Consider the following 12,568-nt stretch of genomic DNA (forward strand, 5'->3'; position numbering starts at 1 on the left):
TGTCAAATATCAATTACTTATTCTTTCATCCAACATCTTATTCCCTAGTTACACTGGAGCATTTTTCTTGAAAATTTGTTTCACTTTATAATATTCTGTATGCAGGTAGGATCAAATAAATCTCTTATATTGCACACATGTGCACTAATTTACATCAATTTGCATTTGCATGCATTTATTTGCATACATATGCATTGAATTCATTTTCCCATCAGGTTAAGGGATAAACCTGAGTTACTAATTCAGGACAAGGGATAATCTTGAGGCCCCGACAGTTGTCCAAGTCAGCATGAGGGTGAGGACTGAAAATCTTCCATCAGAATCAATTGGTAATTTTTCGAAACCCCGTGTCCGTGCTAGTAATTTTTAAAAATCCAGTATTCATGCTGGTAATTTTTCAAAATTCAGTGTTCATGCTGGTAATTTTTCTTCAAAATTCATTGTTCATACTAGTAATTTTTCAAAATCTAGTATCCATGCTGGTACTTTTTCAAAATTCAGTGCTCGTGCTGGTACTCTTTCAAAATCTAGTGCTCATGCTGGTACTCTTTCAAAATCTGGTACCCGTGCTGGTATTCTTCTAAATTTTGTTTTACTGGTTGAAACTCTTAAATCCGATTTTGATTTTCTTCCTAGTCAATGTTTCCAAATCAAATTGATATTGGTCTAATTTTTCTTCCTTCAGATCCTAGAATTGGTATAGAAAATTAGAGTTCCGACTTGAATTTTCTTTCAAATCTAATTCAAATGTCTAGAATTAGTCTAGAAAATTAGAGTTTCGACTTGAATTTTCTTCCAAATCTAATTCAAATGTCTAGAATTGGTCTAGAAAAATTGAGTTCCGACTCGAATTTTCTTCCAAATCCAATTCAAATGTCTAGAATTAGTCTAGAAAATTAGAGTTTCGACTTGAATTTTCTTCAAAATCCAATTCAAATGTCTACAATTGGTCTAGAAAATTTAAGTTCCGACTCAAATTTTCTTTCAAATCCAATTCAAATGTCTAGAATTGGTCTTGAAAATTAGAGTTCCGACTCGAATTTTCTTTCAAATCCAATTCAAACGTCTAGAATCGATCTAGAAAATTAGAGTTCTGACTCGAATTTTCTTCCAAATCCAATTCAAGTGTCAGAATCGGTCTAAAAAATTAGAGTTCTGACTTGAATTTTCTTCCAAATCCAATTCGCTTAGCTTTTCTTTAAAGGTTTGAACTTCTACTCAAACTTTTTTGCAATTTAGTAATTGGTCTAGAAGATCCAAGGTTCGACTCGAATTTTCTTTCAAAACCCAATTCATTTAGTTTTCCCTTGAATATTTGAATTCTGATTCGAATCTTCCTTCAAAACCCAGTTTAGCACCTGGTCCATTCAAAGCCCACAAGTTGAACCCTTCCTTCTTAAACTGTGATCCTTAGGTTAAATCCCTATGGAATTGATAGTTCGTAGGTCGAACCCCTGCAAAACCAATGTGATCCTTAGGTTAAATCTCTATGGAATTGATAGTTCGTAGGTCGAATCTCTGCGGAACCGATGTGATCCTTAGGTTAAATCCCTATGGAATTGATAGTTTGCAGGTTGAATCTCTGCGGAACCAATGCAATCCTTAGGTTAAATACCTATAGAATTGATAGTTCGTAGGTCGAACCCCTGCTGAACCTATGTGATCCCTAGGTTACATCGCTATGGCATTGATAGTTCGTAGGTCGGATCCCTGCTGAACCGATGTGATCCCTACGTTAAATCTCTATGGAATTGATAGTTCGTAGGTCGAACCGCTGCTAAACTGATGTGATCCCTAGGTTAAATCCCTATAGAATTGATAGTTTGTGGGTTGAGTCCCTGCTGAACCGATGTGATCCCTATGTTAAATCCCTATGGAATTGATAGTTTATAGGCTGAATCCCTGCTAAACCAATGTGATTTGTAGGTTGAACGCCTGTCAAAAAAATATGGTTCTTAGGTTGAACCCCTTTGAAATTAATCTCACTGTCAAAAATTCGATCTGTAGGTTGAAGTCCTCCTGATCCAATATTCTTTACAGTCCTTAGGTCGAACTCCTTTTGGATTACTATTTTTCAAAAATGTGATTTGTAGGTTGAACTCCTCCTGATCCACGTTCTTAGGCTGAATCCCTATTGAACCCATGTCGTTCTCAGTGAACCAATATCGTTCTCAACTGAACCAATGCCGCTCTTAGGCTGAATCCCTATTGAACCCATGTCGTTCCCAGTGAACCAATGTCGTTCTCAATTGAACCAATGTCATTTTTTAGGCCGAATCTCTATTGAACCCATGTCGTTCCCAATGAACCAATGTCGTTCTTAGGCTGAATCCCTATTGAACCCTTGTTGTTCCCAGTGAACCAATGCCGTTCTCAATTGAACCCATGTCGTTCCTATTGAACCCATGTCTTTCCCAATGAACCAATGTCGTTCTCAATTGAACCAATGTCATTCTTAGGCTGAATCCCTACTGAACCCATGTCGTTCTCAGTGAACCAATGTCCTTCTCAATTGAACCAATGTCGTTCTTAGGCTGAATCCCTATTGAACCCATGTCGTTCCCAGTAAACCAATGTCGTTCTCAACTGAACCAATACCGTTCTTAGGCTGAATCCCTATTGAACCCATGTCGTTCCCAATGAACCAATGTCGTTCTCAATTGGACCCATGTCATTCCCAATAAACCAATGTCGTCCTCATTTGAACCAATGTCGTTTTTTAGGTTGAATCCCTATTGAACCCATGTTGTTCCCAGTGAACCAATGTCGTTCTCAACTGAACCAATGTCGTTCTAATACTGAATCCCTATTGAACCCATGTTGTTCCCAGTGAACCAATGTCGTTCTCAATTGAACCCATGTCGTTCCTATTAAACCCATGTCGTTCCCAGTGAACCAATGTCGTTCTCAATTGAACCAATGTCGTTCTTAGGTTGAATCCCTACTGAACCCATGTCGTTCCTAGTGAACCAATGCCGTTCTCAATTAAACCAATGTCATTCTTAGGCTGAATCCCTATTGAACCCATGTCGTTCCCAGTGAACCAATGTCGCTCTCAACTGAACCAATGCCGTTCTTAGGCTGAATCTCTATTGAACCCATGTCGTTCCCAGTGAACCAATGTCGTTCTCAATTGGACCCATGTCGTTCCCAATGAACCAATGTCGTTCTCAATTGAACCAATGTCATTTTTTAGGCTGAATCCCTATTGAACCCATGTCGTTTCCAGTGAATTAATGTCGTTCTCAACTGAACCAATGTCGTTCTTAGGCTGAATCTCTATTGAACCCATGTCATTCCTAGTGAACCAATGTCGTTCTCAATTGAACCCATGTCATTCCTATTGAACCCATGTCGTTCCTAGTGAACCATTGTCGTTCTCAATTGTACCCATGTTGTTCCCAATGAACCAATGTCGTTCTCAATTGAACTGATGTTGTTTTTTAGGCAGAATCCCTATTGAACCTATGTCGTTCCCAGTAAACTAATTCCAATTTCGACCTTCGGGTCAATCAATTTCCAATTTTGACCTTTGGGTCGATCAATTCTAATTTCGACCTTTGGGTCAATCAATTCCAATCTCGACTTTTGGGTCAATTATTTCCAATTTCGACCTTTGGGTCAATCAATTCCAATTTCAACTTTTGGGTCAATCAATTCCAATTTCGACTTTCGGGTGAATCAAATTCCAATTTTCAATTTCCAATTTTTAAATTCTAAATTCCAAATTTCCAATCTTCAATTTCTAATTTCAACCTTTTTGGTCACTCAATACCAATTTCAATCATTTTCTCTTGCAAGAGACCCTTTTTACATGAAGAGTTCGAGGGAGCTCGTTCTTTTCGCATGCTATCCTTTGTTCACTTAGCCCCTTTTCAGGAAGAGTTTGAAGGGACTCGTGTCTTTATGAACCATTTGCAAAACAAATTTCCAATTTCATACAAGGAACCCTTAGTTCAGAGAGAGCTTCGACGGAAGTTCGCTTTCCTTATGACCGCAATTTCATACTAGGCCATTTCATCATGGAGGACCCTCTTTTCAGGGAGAGTGTGATGGACTCGCTTCATCATGACCAATTCACCGACCTCACCATTACCGGCCCTCTTTCCATAAGAGAAGCCTAATGTTAGGAAGTTTTGACTAAAGCTTAATTTCTCTTCGAAAGTTCGTTATGCAAACACCTCCTTTTCAGGGAAGAGAGAAGTATTTTCCATTTTCCATCTTCTCCTTTGGGGAAAGGAGAAGATAATTTTTTCATGGATGCATTAAGTCAGACTCCAATGCTCGCTTTGACCAAGGATTTTAAGAAAATTTTGTCAATTTGTCGTCAAATACTTATTGATTTCAAAATCTTTATTGCACAAAAGAATTACCTCAGAATACCTTCAGTATTACTTCCGAAAGGACAAAGCTTTCGCGAAGAAGAATTCAAAATTCAAAATATTTTTATTGGCCAACCAAAAGGATGAAGAATAAATCCTCGACATGGCCAGCAAAGAAAATTCAATATTGTTGCAAAACCATAAGTGATCGATATTGATCGCAGTCAATGACACATTTTTAAGGATCATTCTTAAAATTTAAGGCAGTCGAAATATTCTGGGTGATATAGAAAAAAACCACTCAATTCTCATATCTCTTCCATCGTTTAAGCTGCAATTAAATATCTGCAAAAGGGATCTCTCAATTGTCATCAAGATGAAGACGAATTATGCGAGTTAGACCCCCGAAGCCAAAGAAGATTTGGATCATCTCCAAGATGAAGGAGTTTGTGACAGATCATTCAAGGGAAAGTTTAGATCACCGTCAAGATGAAGGCGACTGCGATGAACCTTCCGACAAACTCTAAAGGGTATTTAATTTTTGCTATCATCAAGATATTCCCAACCAATGAGCCAATACTTTCAAGATAATCCCTGAGGCAAAGAAGGATCGAAACATCTCTGAGATGAAGGAGTTTGTGACATACCCTTCCAAAAGAGAGAGAGAGAGAAAAGGGAGGACATCTCCAAAATGAAGGATGATGTAATTCTCAAAAACCCAAGGGAGCTCTAATTCTTCTAATAAAAAAAAAGAGGGCAGAAAGATCATCATGAGAAAAGAATCCCAAGATATCAGACTGCCAAATCTGCCAAGAATCTTCTTTAAATTTTGTCAAATTCTATTATCAATATTCTTTTCACCAATTGCTTTCACAATAAGAATTCTTTCTTTTCTGATCATATCAAGGAAATTGATAGCTTTCTTGAAAGAAAGTCAATTGCAAGCAATTTGAATTCGAAACTTGATTCTATGGAGTTAATTCCAATCAGAGGTAATACTTCAAGTAGAAAAGAGAGAATATTTTCAAAACAATGTGCATCACTTTCAACCATTTTGAATCAACAATAATTTTTAATATTTTGATAATATTTTCTAATTATCCTAGCGTGAAGCGAGAGTTTGTTGTTCAACTTTGGCACATCCTGACACCATTTGTTATCCCTTTTAGGACTTGACAACAAGAGTTTTCAATATTCCTTCCCTTCTTTGGTATAATCTGAGCGCATGGGCTCTCAAATTCACAAACTTCCCTGTGTCCCCACTGTCCCACCATAGACAGTTCAATTTAGGCTTAAGGTTAAACCACCAATCATTTTCTCGCAAAAGTTCATCAATTTCAAAATTTATTTAGTCTCAGCAATGAGGCACCCAAAATCAAACCCATTTTCAAGCTTTAGGGACCCAAATTTCATCCTTTTGCAAAACCCTTATTGGATTCATCGTGCAGAAGTCTGAAGGTTCCATCATGGGTTCTTCTTTCGAGAATCCCATAATTTTCATTCCCGATCAGGTTAAGGGTTAAATCTGAGCTTCGTTTCTATATGAGGTATTTCTCGTCCCATCCAGGTTAAGGGCAAAACTTGAATCTTACTTCTTTGAAGTAAATTTTTCTTCTTCATTCTCCATTTCATATCTATCAGTTTCATCAGGGCTAGTATCTTCATATCCAGTCAGATCCTTCTAACTGAGGCATTTTTATAGCCCAAATTTGGTGTGTTTTTCTTTGCCACAAAGCTCATCCTCAAGACGGCTTAGTAGCAAAAAGGGGCATCTGTAAACATCCCAAATTTTCCTCTTCCATTCTTAAACACATCCATCGTGTAGTGTCAACCCTGGTAGGTCAGTGTAGGACTCCAACCTTGAGTCTGTTTCAGAAAACTACCATTTTACCCACTTTTATTAGGAAAATTACCATTTTACCCCTAGGTCATCCTGGACCTCAGTCAATCAGAGTCAACCAAGCTCATTGGTCAGTTCAGAACAGTTAGAATATCAATCATTTCAAGCTCATCTAAGCTCATGATGAACAAACTATTTTCATTTCTGAGCAATTCCTGCCAAAATGGGATCATTTCTTCAGAAATGAGCTCATTTCTCAATTAAATCCAAGCCAATTGTCTCTGACTCAATCAGTCATGTTCTTCAGAGTCTAGCTTGAGCTCACCAAGAGTTCAAACGCCCCAGTTTCAGTTCAAAACCATTTCCAAGTGTCTAGGAGCCCATTTTAGCCCGTTTCAGCTCTTTCAGCTGAAATTGACTTGAGTTCAGTCAGTTGAGCTAGTGTTCGAGCTTTGATTTTAGTTCATGTCAGTATTAGCGACCTTTGTTGTAGCTCAAACCCAACTCAAATTCGTAATTCACTTCACTCCAGTGACCATTTTGTACTATTTCTTTAAAAATGGTAGCTTTTCTTGAAAATTTAGTCGAAAAGGTCAGTTAAGTTAGTGCATTGTCAGTCCAGTTGAGTTCTGAAAGTCTAAAACCCAGCTCAATTCAGTACATTTCAGTTTAATCTAGCTCAAACCCTAATTTTCAATGTCACTCTGGCCCGGTAAAACCCGAAAATCATTTCTTGAATCATTTTGCAAATTTTATCAATTTTAACACTTTTTGAACTGATACAAGTGTCAATCGGAGCCCAATATTCAAAATTCTTCATTCAGGGTTAGCATTTTGCGTGGCATTTTATGTCATTTCTTATCATTTCATACCATTTCATAGCATTTCATCACATTTCATTTCATTTTCAAAGTTCAGAACTCCAGTTTTATAAATTTCAATCCAGATTGAGTTTCAAAAGTTTTCCGAAAACAATTTCAAACCCTGGGTCTACAAAATTGATATTTTTACCCTCGAGATTCTAAATTTGGAAATATTTTCTCGAGAAAAACAATTTGGATTTCTTTCAAAATCAAATTTTCAAATTCTAAACTGGATTTGCTTCACAACGGAGTATTGAACTTCAAATTCTGAGCTCGTTTCAAACACTGCCAAAAATAGCTCGTTTCGTCCAGAAATTTTCTAAAAAGACCATTCTACCCCTATGATTTTCAAAACGAATTTCAAATTTGAAAAATGGGCCCACTCTGAGATGGCTTATTCATTTGCATTTCTTTTTTATTAAAAAAATAAAAAATTGTTGTTTCTTTTATTTCCTTTTAATTTTCTTTTTATTTGTTTGTTTTTGTTTTTTTTTTGTTTTTTATTTTTATTTTTATTTTATTTTACATTCTTAGAGAGGTGAGACCCACAAGGGGATCGACCAACCCCTTCCTCCACTTTTTTCATTTTTCATTTTTTTTTTTGCTTTTTGCCTCCTTTTCCTTTCCTTTCTTCTTCCCTTTTCTTTCTTTTTTTTTTTCTTTTTTTTTCTTTCTTTCTTTCCTTCTTTTTCTTCTTCTTTATTTCTTATTCCCCTTTTGTCCAGCCCACTCACGTATCTCTCCTCTTCTTTTCCTCTTTCTTCCTTCCCTCCTCTCTTTTTTCTTTCCTTTTCCTCTTTTTTTTTCTTTCCTTTCTTCTTCTTCCCTTTCTTTCCTTCCTTCCTTTCCTTCCTTTCCCTATTGTCCAGCCACCATAGGGAGGATCATTCATGAAAACTTTTTTTCTCTCTCATTAAGCCTACCACTCATTAAAAACCTAGGTATTTTTTCTATTGGCCCTAAGTTAATGAAAACATGACACCCTCTCTCTATCACATGGCTGCCCCATTATGACTGCTTTTTTTTCCCTCTCCAGATCCCTCATTCTCTCTCAGCCCTATCTCTCCTTTCCCCTCTCTCTGTCACTCTCCATTGATCCCTTTCTCTCCGATCACACGGTGACAGTCACCATCTCCAAGGCCTCCATTGCTCTAGCCAGCCCTCCTTGGCAGCCACAATACCATCTTCAACAACCACCAGCTCCATCGCCCAACTGCAACTCCATAGCTCCAGCCGTTGCCTCCAATTCCTTGCAGCCACCAGCCCCAACTCCTTCCTTGGTGCAGCTCCAGCTGAACCACCTACCTTCAAGACCTCCAACCGGTGCAGCAAGTGAAGACCTCCTCCTCTAGCCGGTCTAAGTGAACCCAAGGTGACACCTTTTACACATTTTCACTTCTTTTCCCTATAAAACTACTATGTGAATCCAGTTTAAGACTGGATCCACATGGCTAGAAGGTTGTGCTTCCACAAAACTGGCAACAAGATTGCCACGGTCAAGGCTAAGGAAGGATGATCCATCCGTTCTATGGATAGGACCCTTCATTTCGATAGCCAATATTAAATTTTGAGCATATCTCCCTGATGATTTCATGTTTTTTCATCATTACTATGTAGATTTTATGTTTATAGGTCCTGCATCTAGGTTATTTTACGGATTCATAGTCATTGTGTTCACTTAGTTTAACCCATATTAATGTTCAAATCTTTTAATTCATGCGTAGTCCAGTTATAATTTCATGTTCAAATTTTTGTTTATAATTTCTGAGTTTTTCATGATAGATGTACTTACGTGTTTGAGATTTCATGTAAAAAATCCAGATTGATTTGATAACTACAATCTCATTTTAAAGATCAAATCCCAAAACTAGATTTTACCCTTCTGGAATTTCGAGAATTCCTTTTAGTAGATAAGAGCATCAGTGATATCAGAGATGGACTATCCGAATTTCTCTCAAAAAAATATAGTGACTCCCTGTTAGAGTCTACTATTTTCCCATATTTTGCTAGCTTCTTCCAAGTAGCTTTGGTCCCTGCTAAAAATCGATGTTCTCAGACCCCTAGGAAAATCCCACTTTTTTCTTGTCAGGGTCTAGACCGACCCTAACCCACTATGTTCGTTCAACCCATAAGCCGGATGCCAGAACTTTCAACATAGAAGTTGTTCCTAACCCTCTCCTCTGTCTTTTACCAAAATTTGAGAATTTTTAGAATAGCCTAAGTATTTTTCCCAGAATTAATTTTTTTGTCTATCAGATTCCCATGCCTGAGAATTTCAAAGATCCAGTTCTCTGATAATCGCGTGGTTTCTCCCAAGCCGTAACCCGAAACCCATATGAAATAAGGAAATATTTCTATTTTTGTCAGGGACATTTTCCCAGAATTTCAATCATTTTATCGTCTGTTGGCTATTTTTCCCATAGTTTTTCCCAAAACCTGTCTGTCTACCCTAAATCCTAGAGTTGCCGGATTCTGATCCAACTTGCCGAAGCTGTCCAGCTCCGACCATAGGTCAAAAACATAATCTGTAAAAGGCAAAAATCTTTTCCTAACTGCCCTCTATCATCCCATAAAATTTGGTAAATTTTTATGAAAGTTTAGTATCCAAAATCCAATTTAGAGTTAGTATTTTAGGCAAAATTTTGAATTTTAGGATTGTTAGTTATTTTCCATATTAAAAAAGTCTCAAAAAATAGATTTTTGAATTCCATTCTGTTTTTAGGGTTAGTTTATGTGTTCATGCCAAATTTGGCTCAAATCCAAGTTCATTTGCTTTGTGTGTTAGTTTATTTTTAAATTCAGATGCGAAAATCAGGCGAAAATCGAGTCAATTTGATATTTTATGATAATTTTGCCATTTTATGGTTTTTATCATGTAAACAAGCATGTCATATCATATTAGGGTTAATTTCAATGTTATTTGCATTTCAATTTCCTATTTTTACAAAATTTATTTCAGAAAACCTTGGTTTCAAGGCCATAGTGTTGTTTTTAAGGGCATTTTGGTCATTTTAACCTCAATTTTGAAATTCCAAACTTTAATTTTCCAATTTTTCATGCATATTATAATATTGCATCATATTGTGTTTGATTTTATTTCATTTTATTTTCAAATTTCCAAATTTTACAAAAAATCCTTTCAGAAAACCCTGATTTCAAAGTCATCGGGAGCATTTCGGTCATTTTGACCCCAATTTCGAATTTGCAAGTTTATTTTTGAAATTTATTACTTATTTCTCATGTTTATATCAGGGAGGTATGAATTTGGGTTTATATCTGAATAATATCTGATAATTTCCAATATTTTCGGATAAATTCAGATAAACCTACATTTTTGTGCTAACATGTTTTCTAGTTTTACAGGAACATTCAAGAAGAAGACTTAGATATTTTCTTTTATTCAAGTTGATGTAATATCAAGATGTAATATTTGGAATAAGAGTTACTTTTCTGCTTAGAATATGACTACATTGCATGTAGTTTAACTTCTGCAAAATTTCAATATCTAATGTATCATTCATGCATATTTCTTTCAAATCCACTATGGTTGACACGAATGGCATGTGCACAATCTCTTATGGAGTTTATAAACATGGTGGGATTTGTATTTATGGCCATAGTCAGAATACGAAGAAAATCAAGATTTATGATCTTCGTATTAGCCACATTCATCCTACACTTAGGCTAACTTCAAAAATGCACTGCATTTCTCAAAACTCAAAAGAATTTTCTCAATTCCTCAATGAAATATCTTTCAAATTCATATTCATTCATTCAATTTGCATAATTTTCAAACGCTTTTTCCAATTCTATTTAAAAAAAAATCAATTTTCCCAAAAAATTTCAAGTCTTTCTCAGGATTTGATTTTCTCAGAACTCTGAATTTTCAAATGAGATTTCGAAGTATTTCCCAAATTTAAATCAAGATTTTTCAAGATTTCCACATTCTCAATTTCATTTTCAAATCCCAAAATCAATTTTTTCAAAGATCTGATTTTCTTGAGAATCCATTTTCCATTAAAAAAAAATCAATTTTCAATGAACTTCCTGATTTTCTCAAGATTCTCAAATCCATTTCATCAAAAAAGCAATCCAAATCTCAAAATCAATTTTCCCAAAGTTCAAGTTTTCTTGAGAATTCATTTTCCAATGCAAATTTCTGATTTCTAATGAAATTCAATGATTTTTCCAAGTATTTCTCAAACATTTTCCAAGCACATTTCAATTTTCCAAGGCAAACATCATATTTCTCAAACTTGCAGCTTTTCAAAATTTCATAGCACAAGCCTGATTCTCTGTGCATTCTAGGAAAAATAGAGCATAATTTAGATATTTGAGTCAAGTTAAAGCACACATATGATCCTTGCTTCGATTACCCCTTGTAAAGGCGCCAGGAACTGTCGAACCTCGTACCGACAGGCGGATTCCATTCCACGAAATTTTCCCACAAATTTTCAAAACGGAGGTGAGTAATTTTCAAAACCATTTTCAAAACTTTGGTTGAGTTTGACTTGCAGAATCATTTCTCTCACTCTCGCAGGGGGAGGGAGAAAAATTTTGTGATGATAACATCGTACATGGTTTGAAGAATAAGAAGGGTATATTTGGTAATATATGAAAATAGATGGAGAATGAGGGATTTTGAAAATCGTCCAGTATTTTATGAAAAATTAGAGAAAATATGAGAGAATAAAGAAAATAAAGGGAAACAAATAAAGTACATTCAATCACATCCTGCAGAAACAAGTATGCACACATAGCATTCCCTAAAAGTTGACTCTAGATGCACAAATTTTAAAATAGTTGTAGGACCTTAATCCTAACTCTAAGGTTCAGATCATCTGTGTCCAATCATGCTATGCCTATATACTCGAGCTGAAGCCCGATGTACATGGCATAAAATCAATTTCTTTGGTTCTAGGCTTGTGTTTTCCAACATCCTTGAGCACCTGTCGATATACTTTGGACTATGGCCCTTGGTACGTAACAGGGGGCGTCAGCCCAAATAAATGGCCCAGTTGTAGGGCTTTGTCCCGAACTATGGTTCTGGAGGAAATCCCAGCAACATGAAGACCGGGTAGAGATAGGTGGGGTAGTTTTGAAATATGAGCACATGAAAGAAAACAAAGGGCTCTAATGACATAAATAAGTAGAATTTTAAAAAAATTATGAGAAGCAAACATTGTTTTCAATCAGATCCTAGATTGAGTAGGATTGTATTGACCTAAGTCTAAGTGCGCATGAATAATGTCTCCTCAATTGGTCCTACCAAACCATGCCTAAGTCTATATGCAATCCATGTCAGCTGAGTTTGAGTCTAGGCTCCTAGGTTCACATGATATCAGAAAGTAACAGCTGACATTCCATAGAACACGATTTTGATAACTCAAACAAAGCAGAGCATTAGATTGATCAGGCGAAGATAGGTCCCATCACGGTCGCCAAACCCGTTTTCATTGCAAAATTTTACTTTTGCAAGTCAAACTGACCTTTGAAAAAGATTTTTAAAATAACTTGCCTTTGTTTTAAAATATGGGATAATT

At 36.2% G+C, this 12,568-nt stretch overlaps 1 pseudogene; it reads right to left on the reverse strand.

Annotated features, from left to right (window-relative positions):
- Window positions 1-8,150: 8,150 nt before the first annotated feature.
- LOC149828704 (apyrase 2-like) overlaps window positions 8,151-12,568 on the reverse strand; it is a 66,408-nt pseudogene continuing 61,990 nt past the window's right edge.

The sequence above is a fragment of the Nuphar pumila genome, chromosome 9, assembly GCF_984573655.1.
Source record: "Nuphar pumila chromosome 9, dmNupPumi1.hap1.1, whole genome shotgun sequence".
NCBI lineage: Eukaryota > Viridiplantae > Streptophyta > Magnoliopsida > Nymphaeales > Nymphaeaceae > Nuphar > Nuphar pumila.